This window comes from Aulonocara sp. 'chitande type north' Nkhata Bay, linkage group LG3 (genome assembly GCF_057382095.1).
Source record: "Aulonocara sp. 'chitande type north' Nkhata Bay isolate Kocher_YH1m ecotype deep benthic linkage group LG3, A_spYH_male_GT1.1, whole genome shotgun sequence".
Lineage (NCBI taxonomy): Eukaryota > Metazoa > Chordata > Actinopteri > Cichliformes > Cichlidae > Aulonocara > Aulonocara sp. 'chitande type north' Nkhata Bay.
In genome coordinates this window covers 443,588-457,907 of record NC_141346.1, presented here as the reverse complement: position 1 = coordinate 457,907, position 14,320 = coordinate 443,588, and the positions used below count along the sequence as shown (strand labels likewise).

Here is a 14,320-nt window from a genome sequence, read left to right as displayed (position 1 = left end):
GAGGCTTCGAAGCTTGTGTCGAGTAATGGAGGGGGCGTTTCCGCGATGCGCGTATCGAGGCTTGCTTCATTTATGGGAGGAGCTGAAAATGATGACGTCCGAAGCCTCGCTGCCCGGCTGTACCACGTGACTGGTTCATGAAGTGGTTCGAACTTTGCCGCGAGATATGACAGCGATATAAACCCCTCAGACTTCATTCAAAAATGTGGGTGTTTGATGGAGAGCTGCGGTTAGTGAGAGTTTGGAGACAGCTGGGAGGCAGTTTGGAGGTTTATGAGAGTGAGGAGAGAAAGTCAGGAGAGAATGGAGCCAGCTAAGAAGAGGAGGATGTCCTCCCCTGTGTGGGAACATTTTGATCTTATTCCTCCCAACAAGGTATGTAAATTTCTACAGAAGATGTATTTTCATAATACTGATGGTGCAATACAATTTATGTTAAGCTGTCTTGACTTTTGTACAAGGTGAAGTGTTTGCTATGTGCCAGGGAGCTGGGATATAACAACAACACCTCATCCATGCTTAGGCACTACAGAGCTTTGCATGAGAATAAGGGGAACACCGATTGTGGAGCAAGACCAGGTGAGCCATCAAATGCCATGATAATATAGCATGCAGTAATGTTACTAAATGATATAACAATATTATACAACTGTAATAAGTTACGTGTGTGGTTATTTATATCTGTGCTTTGTCTTTATTGTCTTTCCTCAGGAGAACAATCTCAAATAGATGAAAACCTGGTTAGCATGGTGATTGAGGACTCCCAGCCATTTAGCATTGTGGAGGACAAAGGATTTAAAAGATTTGTTAAATCATTAAATCCTAGCTATGTTCTCCCCACTAAAAAGGTCATAACAGCAGTGAAAATTTAGTTTTTACAGAATAAAATGTGAACAGGCAGGACTGAGGCTCAAAGCCTCAGTGTGTAGCTGTCCATACCTTAACGTTACAAAAGCACAACCACTGTCCACACCCCAACCACACCTCACCTCACAGTAAATGATCATTTCCATTTTAAGCATTTCCAAATGATCATTTTCCATACTGGCAGTATAAATATACACAGTATACTGCCATCACTACAATATACATGTTTTACACACTCCTTTTGTTGTTGACATTTACAGGCTGTGTGCAAAAGGCCACACTCTTCAAATTCATGCCAACTAATATTTTTACGTCCAGTAGATGTCCTACTAGAGCAAATGAAGCTTCAAGAAGCTTTGCGCTGGGGTGAACCAATTGGATGAAAAGCTTCAGTGCTTCATGAAGCTTCATCTGCCCATCACTACTTCACAGAAAACCCCAAACGAAAATTATAGGTGTCTTACCTGCCTCCCTAACCAAAAACAGGAGAAAAGGTTCCCAAAGAAAAATGGCTTCTCACCCCTACAGCTACCGAGTAAAAACAGTATCAACAACTATTTACATCTATATACAACAAACTATTTACAACACCAGGGGAGATCACGACCCTGACAAACTGAAACACAGGGCTTAAATACATAGAGGGAGCAATCAGGGAATGGACAACAGGAGGGAAACACAGCTGGGGCAAATCAGAACTGACGAGACAAGGAAGCGTAAACTGAACACACTGAGATAAGACGGACCTTCAAAGTAAAACAGGAAACACATAACAGTCACGCGTAAAACAAAACACTGACAACATCGAATCGTAACATTTCCCCCCACCCAAAAATCAAACATTTACCCCCAAGTGAAATGTTTGATTCACACAGACGAAGACCGGACGGGCCCCATGGACCCTCCAGCAAAGACGGAAGGCTGAAGCGGTCCCTCGGACCCTCCAGCGAAGACGGACGAAGGCTGAAGCGGTCCCTCGGACCCTCCGGCGAAGACAGACGAAGGCTGAAGCGGTCCCTCGGACCCTCCGGCGAAGACAGACGAAGGCTGAAGCGGTCCCTCGGACCCTCCAGCGAGGACAGAAGGCTGAAGCGGTCCCTTGGACCCTCCAGCGAAGACAGATGAAGGCCGGACGGGCCCCTTGGACCCTCCAGTGGAGACGGAAGGCTGAAGCGGTCCCTCGGACCCTCCAGCGAAGACAGACAAAGGCTGAAGCGGTCACTTGGACTCTCCAGCAAAGACGGACGAAGGCCGGACGGGCCCCTCGGACCCTCCAGCGAAGACGGAAGGCTGAAGCGGTCCCACGGACCCTCCAGCGGAGACGAAAGGTTGAAGTGGTCCCTCGGACCCTCCAGCGAAGACAGACGAAGGCCGGACGGGGCCTTGGACACCCCAGCTGAATGGAAGGCTGAAGCGGTCCCTCGGACCCTCCAGCAAAGACAGACGAAGGCCGGATGGGCCCCTCGGACCCTCCAGCGAAGACGGAAGGCTGAAGCGGTCCCTCGGACCCTCCAGCGAAGACGGACGAAGGCCGGACGGGCCCCTTGGACCCTCGAGCGGAGACTGAAGGCTGAAGCGGTCCCTCGGACCCTCCAGCGAAGACAGACGAAGGCTGAAGCGGTCCCCCGGACCCTCCAGCGAAGACAGACGAAGGCTGAAGCGGTCCCTCGGACCCTCCAGCCTAATCCCGGGATCCCGGACGAGCCCCCATTTATGTTACACCCCAGCCCAGGGAACCGGCGTGCGACATAAGGAAAATAAAAATAAGGAAAAATGCCCCCACACTCCCTGCTCTCAAGGAGGACGAACCAACAAAAAACAGCTACCACGGATTTCACAACAGCCAGTCAGTTTATTGAGTCCCAAAAGGTAGCAGGCATCAGGGTGAGCATGGCCAAAACAACAAACAAAAACTCTAGAAATGAAATGCAGCTGGCTTACCTTCACAGAAAACCCCAAACGAAAATTATAGGTGTCTTACCTGCCTCCCTAACCAAAAACAGGAGAAAAGGTTCCCAAAGAAAAATGGCTTCTCACCCCTACAGCTACCGAGTAAAAACAGTATCGACAACTATTTACATAGTTTTTAGCAAAACAAGCCTTATGTTAAGAAATGACTTATATTATCTTTATATCAATCACTACAATATGAAATACAAAATTTTCAATCGAACGAATACCAAGAAAAAAAGTCAAAATCATCACCTTCTCCTCTGAATCCCACTTTTCATTCTACCAACTACACACCCAAGCCCTTGCCTCACAGTGTTGGTAATGCTGTGCTCTGTGACCAGACTTCCATACCTCAGGAATGTGCATCGTGTTAACATGATCATTGTTGACCCAGAAAATCTTGCCTTGATTTTGGACTAGCTTTATTGTGTTTTTTCATCTGGGAGAAGATTATTAGTCTTAATTAAAATACTAACTGAGGAAGACAGAAAATCTTAGTGCAGAAATTCTAACAGACTAGAGCACCTGTACCTGTTCATCGGTCTCTGTCTCTCTAACTCCCTGTTCATTTTCAAAAATATGAGAACCAAACCCCAAGCAATATACCCTACAGTCCTGCAAATATTTTCAGTATTGTGGTAGAATAGCTTTCCACAGCCAGACTAATGATATGTTTCAGAGTTTTGATAAACCAGCAGAACCAGCATGAAGAGACATCGCATCCCAGTACTGGTGAACTACATATGTACACCCACATTGGTATGCCTATAATACAGTTAGTTAGTCTCCTCAAGGTCTGGTACAGTAGTAATGTGAGAAAATTAAACAGGTTCAGTTTCATATACTCATAACCTGAAATCACTCCATTTGCACTGCAGTACTTTTTGATGATGCGCTGTTTTTGCTTCCTTTTCTTTGCCTTTCGACTATTTTGATTCCTGATGACTAAAAGATAAAAAGAGGAAGTGGGTAAAGACGTCTGCAGTAATTCTAACACAGTAGAGCAACAGGATTATCAGTTCTCCACAGCACAACAACAAAGAAAGGTAAGATGACTAATGTCTCCTGGCTCATACTTTCTTGATACTTTTTTCTTGATTTGGTTGTGATTTGGTTGGTTGTGAAGCTGTCTAATGTTAAGGAAGTCATGATTTGAACGCGAAGTTTGTTCCACAGTTTAGGAGCAGTCACAGAAAAGGCTTCTTCACTCCTTTCTTCACTAATCTGGACCTCGGGAAAGCTAGGAGCATTTGGTCCACAGACCTCATTGATCTTGCAGGACTGTACCAGTTCAAAAGGTATGAGTGTGCTAATATAATAATAATAATAATAATAATAATAATAATAATAATAATAATAATAATAATAATAATATCATAAAATCATAAAGTTAATGCAAAAACTGACTGGCAGTCAGTGTAAGGATGTTAGTATGGAACATATGTAATCTCACTTGCATGTGTTCAGTTAGTAACCATGCTGCAGTGTTTTGGACCAGCTGCAGTCAGCTAACCGATGACAGACTGACACCTAAATAAAGACTATTACAAAAGTAAAGGGGTGTGCATTTCAGAGGGTTGTTGACCCACTTTTAATCATGTGCATCACTAAATGAGCCACTGTGAGACCTTGTCTCACCCTATCATGGAACAAACATGTAACTAAAGAAGCCTCTTCAGTGAGGTGAAACATCTTCCAAGTCCCGTTGCCTTCTTTTCAGCCTCATAAGACTGTTGCCTTCTCTCTTTTTACTGCAGATAAAATGAGATTCATTGTCTTGATCACCATCCTCGTCACTGTAGCCCTTATTGGTGGAGGCAGCAGTATGATTGCAGAGCCTTCATCACCGTGTCAGGACAAAAGCCCCAAAAGTCATTATAAAGAATTTCTCAGCAGACACATCCTTCAAGAGGAATTTGACAGAAATTCCCTAGATGCTTGGAAAAGGTAAATTAAAAGTACATCATTCAAAAAAGTTTAGTTTTATTGTGTGCAGTAGGAAACAAACTTTAAAGTAACAGCTTACAAGCTCCAGAGGGTTACGTGCTGCTACACCACACGGTGCTGCTTTATGAGCATCTTCATGTGATGTCATTAAACTCAGCATTTTATGTGTGTAGAAACTAGAAGGTTTAAAGTAATGTTGTGGAGGAATTGTGTTACAAATAAGCGAACAGATTTCTGTATCCTGCTCCACATCGAGGCTTAATGTTTATGAGTGCATATTGTTACCTATTAGAGGAATTGTAACACTGGGAACATTAGAAAATATTGAAAACTAAGCAGAAGTTGTTTAGCAAGCTGAAAACTGGCGTACTATCCATGATGTGATAATATGTACTGAATTATTGATCTATTAACGCAGGTATTTGAAAAAAGAACACCTCTGGTGCAGAACTACAGTGCAATCGTTCCTCAATAAAAATGATCTGGAGAACGTGATCAGAATCTGCAGCAGAGACGGTCGACGCTTAAGCAAGACGGATAACTATGCAGGGAACTTGTGCATCAGCAACTCAGAAATGCTGATATATGAAGTCATATCCACAAAAAGCAACAAGGATTGTAAAATTACAGTTGGTGCAAAGAAAAGGGTTGTGATTGTGGCATGCAACAAGGTTGGAAACCAATGTCTCCCTGTTCATTTTCAGAAATATGAACAGCAGAGAGCAAGCAATATACCCTGCAGTCCTGCAAGGAATTTCAGTATTGTGGTAGAATAGCTTTCCACAGTCAGACCAATGATTCTGTGACAAACTTTGCTTGTTGCTATACTGATTATTAAAATTTCATGATGAGTTAAGATACATTTCTAAATTCAGTGACTTTGGATGGTGTTAGTGCTAATTATGAATTTAGTTTTCTTTTTGGTCCATTATTGAAATAATAATCACACAGATTTCAATAACAAATGCTGATTCCACATTTCTAATATTTAATCTATGAAAGAAACATCTGATTGATGAGCACTTCTAACTAGCTGTCTAATATTTGGATTTTGGAGCTACTTGGTTTGTACTTGTGTTTTTGACTGTATGACCACTCCCACTTCTAAGAAAAACTGAGGGATTTTTTTTTTTGTATCCTCGAAACAGAATTGTGTAACTTTGAGTTCCCTTTCTTCCTGTTTATTAAAGAAAGAAGTGTAACAGGAAACGGTATATTTGCTGTTAGACGTACGCATGCAAATGTTTGTGGTCACTATGTCCTCAGCCAATTTATTTTTAATTTGTACACTGTTGATTTTGGTTTGTGAAAATTGAAACATATACATGAGGTGTATTTAAGTTTCAGCGTTTGTCAGTTAAATAAGTTAGCACAACCAGACGAGACCAGGCCTTGGCTCATATGTTTTGAGGCTGGGGATTTGACATTACTGTGAATCAGTTTCTGTTTTAAAGGCTGTTTCTTGCTATAGCTACTCTGACCGTCCTCTGAACTTCCTTTTTTTTTTTTAATTAAACTTTAGGCACGTATTCTTCTCTTGGTAAAATGTTCATCAGCTCTTCTGACTCTCCAGCTTTTATTTCAATTAAATATAAAACCCTCATTACCATTACATTACCAGGAACTTCTGATATCCTTACAGTTCCACAAATAAACATATCAGAAACTTGTGTAATCTGGTGTGGTGCAGTGTTGTTTTTTCTGTCCACTAATGCTCATTAAAAGCTATGGTTATCTTTGAATGCAAAAAGGAAGGAAAATGCAGTTAAAATGTTTGTCGTATTTTTGCACAAGACACAGTAGCAGTGAGATGAGATCAGTATCATATTCTTAACTGGCTGACTAAACATAAAATACAGAAGTATATTAAACACATAGAGGAAGTGTTACTTTTAAGTTAACCCTACCATCTTACATTTTTACAAGGGAAATGGTTGATGAAACATACACACACAAAAGCTTTAAAACCTTAAAACCACATTAAAAAACCTTCCAGTCAAGCAAACAAGCAACCGGTCAAGCTGTAACTTACAGCCATATTTGCCCATAATCACAAAACCCTGCTTTAGTGTCAATAAGTACTTGACAAAAAGCTTTGAGTCAAAAAAGTCACAAGTGTTTTATGTTATTGAACATTTGTGTGAACTATCAAAGTCAGAATCACAATCAGAATACTTTAATCATGTGGGTTACAGTTGCTCCAAGGAATAACAGCATAGCTGGACTGGCCATCGGGCATACCGGGCATTTGCCCGGTGGGCCGCTGGCGATTTTTTGTTTTTATGGGCCGATGGATTTTTTTTTTTTTTTTTTTTTTTTTTTTAGGAAGGGTGTATATAATGACAGGTGTTGGATTGGCCAATTGGTCATGATCGACTCTGGGCTGGACCAATTACAGCCGAGGAGGCTGGATGCACCCTCCCCCTTGTTTAGCAATCACGTGATTTTCGCATTGCATGCCGGGAACTCGTGGCAAAACAATCCAAGTACCGCATCAAATGCAAGCATTTGCACCACCGCAAAACGTTCATTCTCCGGTTCCAATACCACCTTGTTTTTTCTTTGCCGCACAAAAAAGGAATGTACAAAACAAAAGGAGAACAATGCCGGTCCGTACAAAGACAGACTCGACGAAAAGACAAAGAAAAATACGAGGAAAAAATCAAACCAGTGAAAGGGTCAGACCCATACGAGCACACAGAGTGGACAAAAGACGTCAGTGTGCTGCCCAACTTTCACCACGCTCATATTTATAATTATACGGTTCTTGGAGTGAGTGCATACACTCATGAAGTTTAGTAACTTCAGGTCACTGCAATAAGCCCAGGTACAGTTTACCGACGGATGGGTGCAGGACCTTGAAATGCACCGTGTAGAACGGAAGACCATCGTACGAACAAAGGTAAGTTTACCAGTCTCACAAATCGTCGTCATAGATACACATTCGTTAACCGTTTATTAATATAACCTTTGAGCTCAACGGTAATTAATTAGTAGTGGAAATAATTTCTGGTAGCATTACAGAAATGTAGCAATGACAATAATATTGTATGCTGCAATCGCAATGGACAATTAGTGATACAAAACAACTGTTTTACCCTGTGAATAAAAGTATATGTTTTTGTCAATGTACCATAATAACAGAAGCGAAACGCAATATTGTGTCAGGACAATTCACTATTTATGCACAATAAACACAATAAATTAAGGAGCATAGCGCGACAATTTCTGTTCAGCGCCAGACTTGCTTGTAACCTATATCACCAATTATGTTAAGAAAAATGACGTATTAACTACTACAAAACTCTGACGTTTGTGGGAATGCTTGGAGCAGACTAACCTGTGAGCTGGAGTGTTCTGAGACGTTATATTTGGTATATCCAGACCATCTGTCGGCTCTTACTTCGGAAACATGGCTTAAAAAATTTCTCTTCAACAACGTAATCCGATAAAAAAACAAAAAACGATCTCTTTACCCGTCGGCTTCCCGTGGCTGTCATGCGACCAGCTATTGCAGTTAATAATACAACAGCTTCTTGGCATTTTTTGGGTTTCTTTTTATCGCTAGTACCTCTTGCCACAAGTTCCCAGAATCCTTTGCGGTTTTACCCCTGAATGACGTCACATTTTCAATCTTTATCCTGGTGGGCCGGTCTCTAGTCAAAATGCCCGGGCCGATTTTTTGTCCCAGTCCAGCCCTGAATAACAGTAACACACTAAACTTAAGCTTAAGATTGCAAACTTGTAAAGTGCATGATTAAAGATATTCTTCTGTTTCTATACTCCTCCCCTACATATCAGATGGTGGGGGAGGTTATAGCTATAGTGTTTACTGCAGGCACATTCCATGTGAAGACTCTGGTTTCCTTATTTGATAAGGAATGTTTACTTCCAGCCATTTAGGGGCATGCCTATGCTTTTATACGGTGTACCATTAAAGTGAAGCCATATACGGGTGAGCTGTAGAGTTAAAGAAGGGGCATACCATAACAGCAGATTTATGATTAAGGCCACCTTCCTGTGAGGAGGATGTGAGGAAGTGTTATGTCTCTTAGCTTGTTAAGCTTGTAACCCTCCATGCCTTTTATGAACAAATATCATCATGACAAATATCAACACGTGTAGTATCCACAGAAATCTCAGCTAAATACTAAGAGATAAGATAAGATAAGATAAAACTTTATTAATCCCTCGGGTGGGTTCCTCTGGGAAATTTGGTATAAATTCGGTGGTTGTAGATAAACCATATCTACAACCACCAAACACAACAAAAACAAGTGATGATTAAATGTGCAAAATTACAAAAATGCAGACTACACTCTTAAGTACTGTTACGTTCTAAGTCTAGGCAAGGATTGAACGAAACAAGAAAATGGCCCTCACTCATGCACCACCCAAGAAAGAGCAAAACAGGGGAGTTTTGACAGCAGGAGTAACTGAAACAAGCTGCCTGCTTGTTGACACATGCGCACAAGCAACTACCTCATGATAAGCAAAGGCTAGCTGCTTCCTATTTTTCTGTGTTATGCTTCACCCACAGTGACCCAGATAGCAAATTTCACACGTACACTACAAGATTGCACTTCTTCATATACACAAATAGCACTGATCATTTTCCGACACCCAATTTGTATCAGGAAATGGCCCCATGTTTCCCTGCACGCTAATTTACTGGTAATGAAAAATAAGAAAGATCTGAAATAATTAGTCTGGGGTTTTTTTTCTTTTGTTTTTTTGGTTTTCTTGTCACCTTATCGGGACTGTTGTGTCTGTTTGCTTTTCCAAGCCAGTGATATTACAGTTTACATCGAGTTGTAATATGTTGTTTGTCCAGAAACAACATATTACAAGAAAACTGTATCGGCATTATGGCTTTTTAGTCATTTGTATAAAATAAAGCTATAATAACTATATGTGTGGATAACATGCATGATAACAACTAATTTCACGCTTACAATGTGTTCTCACTAGACTGAACTCTTTTTTTTACACAAATAGCATTCCTGCTATTGGGTGCTGTCAGTTTTGGTCAAGACGTAGTCACGTGTTGGCCTACTTCACACTAATTTACTGATAATGATCATCACCACATGCTATATACTGAGTGGTAAGATTGCAGAACTGTGAGTGGCTGCTTGCTCTTGTGATGACTGGTTGTGTGCTAGCATAGATAAGACGAGAGCAGGTTTAAAAAGCAGAAGCATTTCTGAACTTTTGTCAGAAAGTAAAACTTCATATCTCCTCGTACTACAACAGTTACGCTGACAATAAATAGCATCTATCTGATTGAACAGGTAAGAAAACAATTTTAATTATTACGCAAATGTTTGCAATTTTACCAGTTTACGGCCTTTTGTCATCTTTCTGTTAGTTTATTTATAAAGCAGAAGTGTTTCATATAAAATACATGAAAAACACAAATGCAAAAGCTGATAGGTGGATCTGCATAAATGGTTTGCTAGGTTTACTATTAAGAAACACAATGCCAGCATAAAGAATAAGACTGGAGATGAGGCCTGGATAAGTGAGAGAAAATGGATTGATGGATGGATAAACTTGCAAAATCATGTAGCTTACTAAATCGGCCTCGGCAGACAGTATGGGTGAAGTTAGCATAGACAGTGGTTCTAAACATAAGCCTCCAGCATACAGTAAACCCACATCTAATTGTTTTTTCTCCATTATTGGCTTCTCCTCAATGGCTCCCTGTTAAATCCAGGATCAAATTTAAAATCCTTTTTTAGGTTGCTTGAAGACGTTTCACCTCTCATCTGAGAAGCTTCTTCAGTTATACAGCCACTGGTGGAGAGTCCCAGACTTTAAGCCCTATGGGAGTGTTCCCAAGAGGGACATGGGCCCCCTATTGATCTCCTACCAAATCACCGGCGCCAAGGTGTGAAAATAGGTGTAGAACACAATCAGCCAAGGTTTTGGGTGAACCCACTGTGAAACCTAGTTCTACCATATCATGCAATTTACTGAGGTCAAATCGCGCAGGATGGCAGTTGGCATCAAGGCATCTGGGAAGGGACCTTCAAACTGGATCGTAGATGGCAGACATTTGGTGTATTAAGCCACCGCCTCTGTTCAAAGTTGGTTGTTCAGAGTGGACATAGATGGCTTCTTCCACTCCTCTTTCAAACCATCTGTCTTTTTTAGCAAATGAAAGCTTATGTTTGACAATGACTTATATTATCCTTATAATCAACAAAATGAAATAAAAGACTTTTATCCATCCTCTTCCACTTATCCTTGTCATTGTCACGAGTGGGGGGGGAGGTAACGTGTCTAGCTTTTAAAGGCTAACTTCTCGTCTGTAACACAAGACAGCAAACATTTTGATACTGAATGGCTGTCGGTTAAAATGTTTACTGAACGTCTATTCATGTTTGAAAAACTGTTCCAAAGTGAAAGTGAAAATCTGGGTCAGATAAACCAAGTTTAGTTTATTTTCGTTGTGCTGACTTTTTACAGTTAGTCACAATAACTCATACTGTGTACTAGCTAGCATGACGGAGTTTCTATACAGCTGGGTGGGTGCTATGATGTTACTGATAGTGAAATTTATTAATAAGGTTAGTTAGTAGAGTTGCCAACCGTCCCGTAAAAAACAGAATCGTCCGGCATTCAGAGAAAATATTACGCGTTTTGTATTGAGCTGAAATGGAACAGTTTGTCGCGGACCTCAGCTAGGATGAAAAAGACACAAAGCTGCGGTTATTCTGTTTCTTTACGCTGTCAACTGCCTCTTATTCTCTCATTCTCTCCCCCCTCTCTCTCCTGTTGCTACTTCAATCATGAAACTGATCAGTGATCAGCTGATCGGCTTTTCTCTCTTGTTTATTTATCGCCCACTTTGCGCCAGATAGAGGAAACCAGCGGATGTCGCACTAAACAACAGCAGAGCATTTAAGTTTGATCAACTGTTGTTAGAATTTATTTAATATTAATTTCTAGTATCAGCTGATGTTTGCTGGAGCCACAGCTGTAAACCTGCTGGTCATGATGTCGGTTTGTATATGTGGTGAGAGGGAAAAAATGAAGATGAAACCAGGAGATGTCCTTAATGAATCATCAGAGCTGTGATGGAGAAACAGGTTTACCTTTTAGGTGACATGAATGAGTTGAAGGGAAGTTATGAACTGTTTCTGAGAGACAAATAACACCAGGATCCTTTTTTATGTAGCTGACAGCTGGTAACTGTGCAGGGGCGGGTCTAGCAAAGTTTTGCCAGGGGCCAGGTAGGGCATTAACAGGGAAAGGGGGGCACAAAGAAATACTTTTCTTTCTTATTAAAATGTCTAGCTTTTATTAAATAATTATCTGAATCTTACAACCAAAGTTTTTTATCTGATGTAAAATGTATAGAAATCATACATACATCACACAATGAAAACAAATGCTGTCACAACAGCGTTTGTTTTCATTCAAAGGCTTTATGGCTTTTCCTATAGTACCTGGTGGGCCGGTCTCTAGGCAAAATGCCCGGGCCGATATTTTGTCCCAGTCCAGCCCTGCCAACTACACATCCAAGTCCTTGCCTCACAGTATTGATAATGCTGTGCTCTGTGACTAGGCCTCCATATGCATTGGTTCAGCAGTGTGCATTGTGATAACATGATCATTGTTGACCCTGGAAATTTTGCTTTGACTTAATGTGGCACATTACAATGCTAATATTACAATGTGATCTTAAAATGCTACAAAGATTTTTAAAAATACCACTCTTATGTAACTATCTGTGTTTTGGGTGCTTTCTTTCTTTCAGTACAAGTAAAATGAGCATAAACATTTTGACTGCCATCATCTTCACTGCATCCTTTTTCCCCTGGGCCATCAACATGACTGAATATCCAACATCCCCCTGTTACAACAAAAGCTCAGAATACAAATACAACAAATTTGTCAAAAATCACATCCTCCATGACAGCTTTGACAGAAATTCTCTAGATGCTTGGAAAAGGTAAGTTAAACACAAAAAAGCCTGAAACTGTGTGAAGTTCATTTGATTCTTCTATTTCTCTACACTTTGTTTGCTTACTCTGACTTACTCTCTACTATGTAATAATAATAATAATAATAACTATAATAGTAATGATGATGATGATGATGATGATTATTATAATTATTATTATTATTGTGCAATGGAATCTTGATTTATTCCACAGGTATTTGAAAAAGGAAGGCCTCTGGTGCCGAACTCCAGTGCAGTCCTTCATCAGTGACAGTGAGTGGAATGTCGACAGGATCTGCAGCAGTGATGGTCGTCGCTTGGCTGACTCAGTTACCTACGCAGGCAACTTGTGTATCAGCAACTCAGAAATGCTGATTTATGAGGTCACAATTAAGAAAACCAACAAGGGTCGTAAAATTAATGTTACTCGAGCCCAGAGGCCTGTTATTGTTGCGTGCGATAAGGTTGGAAACAAGTGCCTCCCAGTTCATTTTCAGAAATATGAGCACCAAACCCCAAGCAATATACCCTGCAATCCTGCAAGAATTGTCAGTATTGCAGTAGAATAGGTTTTCATTATCAAACGAATTAATCTGTTGCAAAAGTTTCAACTCATCATCTTTGAAGGGTGTTATGCTATAATCACTATGTCCCTTGTTTGTTACATTCTAAAAATAACCCACGATAGGTGAAATCTGTGAAGTAGTCACCTTTATTTTATTTTTACAAATATTATAGATGTTTTAAGGCTGTAAAACCCCTCACTATACTTTATACACTTTTCTCAGACAGGCATGAACATTTCTCTCCTTTTTAAACCTACATGTATAGTGAGTTCATTAGAACAAATTGAAGACTCTCTAGCACAATTCATAATTTATTCAAAGTCAAAAGTCAAAGTCAAAGTCATTCATTGCTGAAATAAAGATTAACACATCTTCCACGTTACCTTCAGAGTAAAAAAATGCATTGCTTAAATATCTTATGTCTTGCCTTCTATCAGTGTCTGTAAAATAAATATTTTATTATTTATTAAGAATGATTATTCATTAATAGCTCTCGACATTGAGGATACTTCAATTTATAGTTGTGAGTAAAGGAACCAGGCTTAATTTTTGCCTGCGATTGAGTTCTTATTCTATTAATTTTTCATTGTTTTCACACTCATTCACACATGTTCCAATTAAGAATGAACTATGAAAATGTTTCTGTGCTCAGCAAGCAGCTTCACACTGTATTTATTATGTTAAACAGATTTATCATTTCGGTAGTACTTTATATTATAGCTCGATGATAAAGTGTTAATCAAAGATTAACAAGGCAGAAGAACGTTTTGTATTATATTGTAAGTTTGTAATGTATTACCACTCAATTACCAAAGTAATAGCCAGGGGGCGTTATACTGCAGTTTTTTGTTTGCTCTCAATTTTGACACGCCCTATTAAAGACTAATGTCAGTTTGTACATGCTTTTTTCAAATTCTTCAACCCTTTAAGACCTACCATAGAACCAAGTCCGCCAGAGCTTATCTTTATATTTTTACATGCTGTAGTGCCATTTTTGGGAGCATTTCAAGTTGCTATACATCAATACAACCAT

The 14,320-nt window shown here is 40.1% G+C and overlaps 2 long non-coding RNA genes across 2 annotated transcripts; both read left to right on the top strand.

The window, feature by feature from the left end:
• Positions 1–3,482: 3,482 nt before the first annotated feature.
• Positions 3,483–5,974, top strand: LOC147333352 (uncharacterized). Its single transcript, XR_015128571.1, has 4 exons — positions 3,483–3,866; positions 3,997–4,118; positions 4,578–4,767; positions 5,186–5,974. It is a non-coding gene; the product is annotated as an uncharacterized LOC147333352 (long non-coding RNA).
• A 3,978-nt stretch (positions 5,975–9,952) lies between these two features.
• Positions 9,953–14,320, top strand: LOC147333351 (uncharacterized). The gene is made up of 3 exons (XR_015128570.1): positions 9,953–10,061; positions 12,536–12,730; positions 12,936–14,320. It is a non-coding gene; the product is annotated as an uncharacterized LOC147333351 (long non-coding RNA).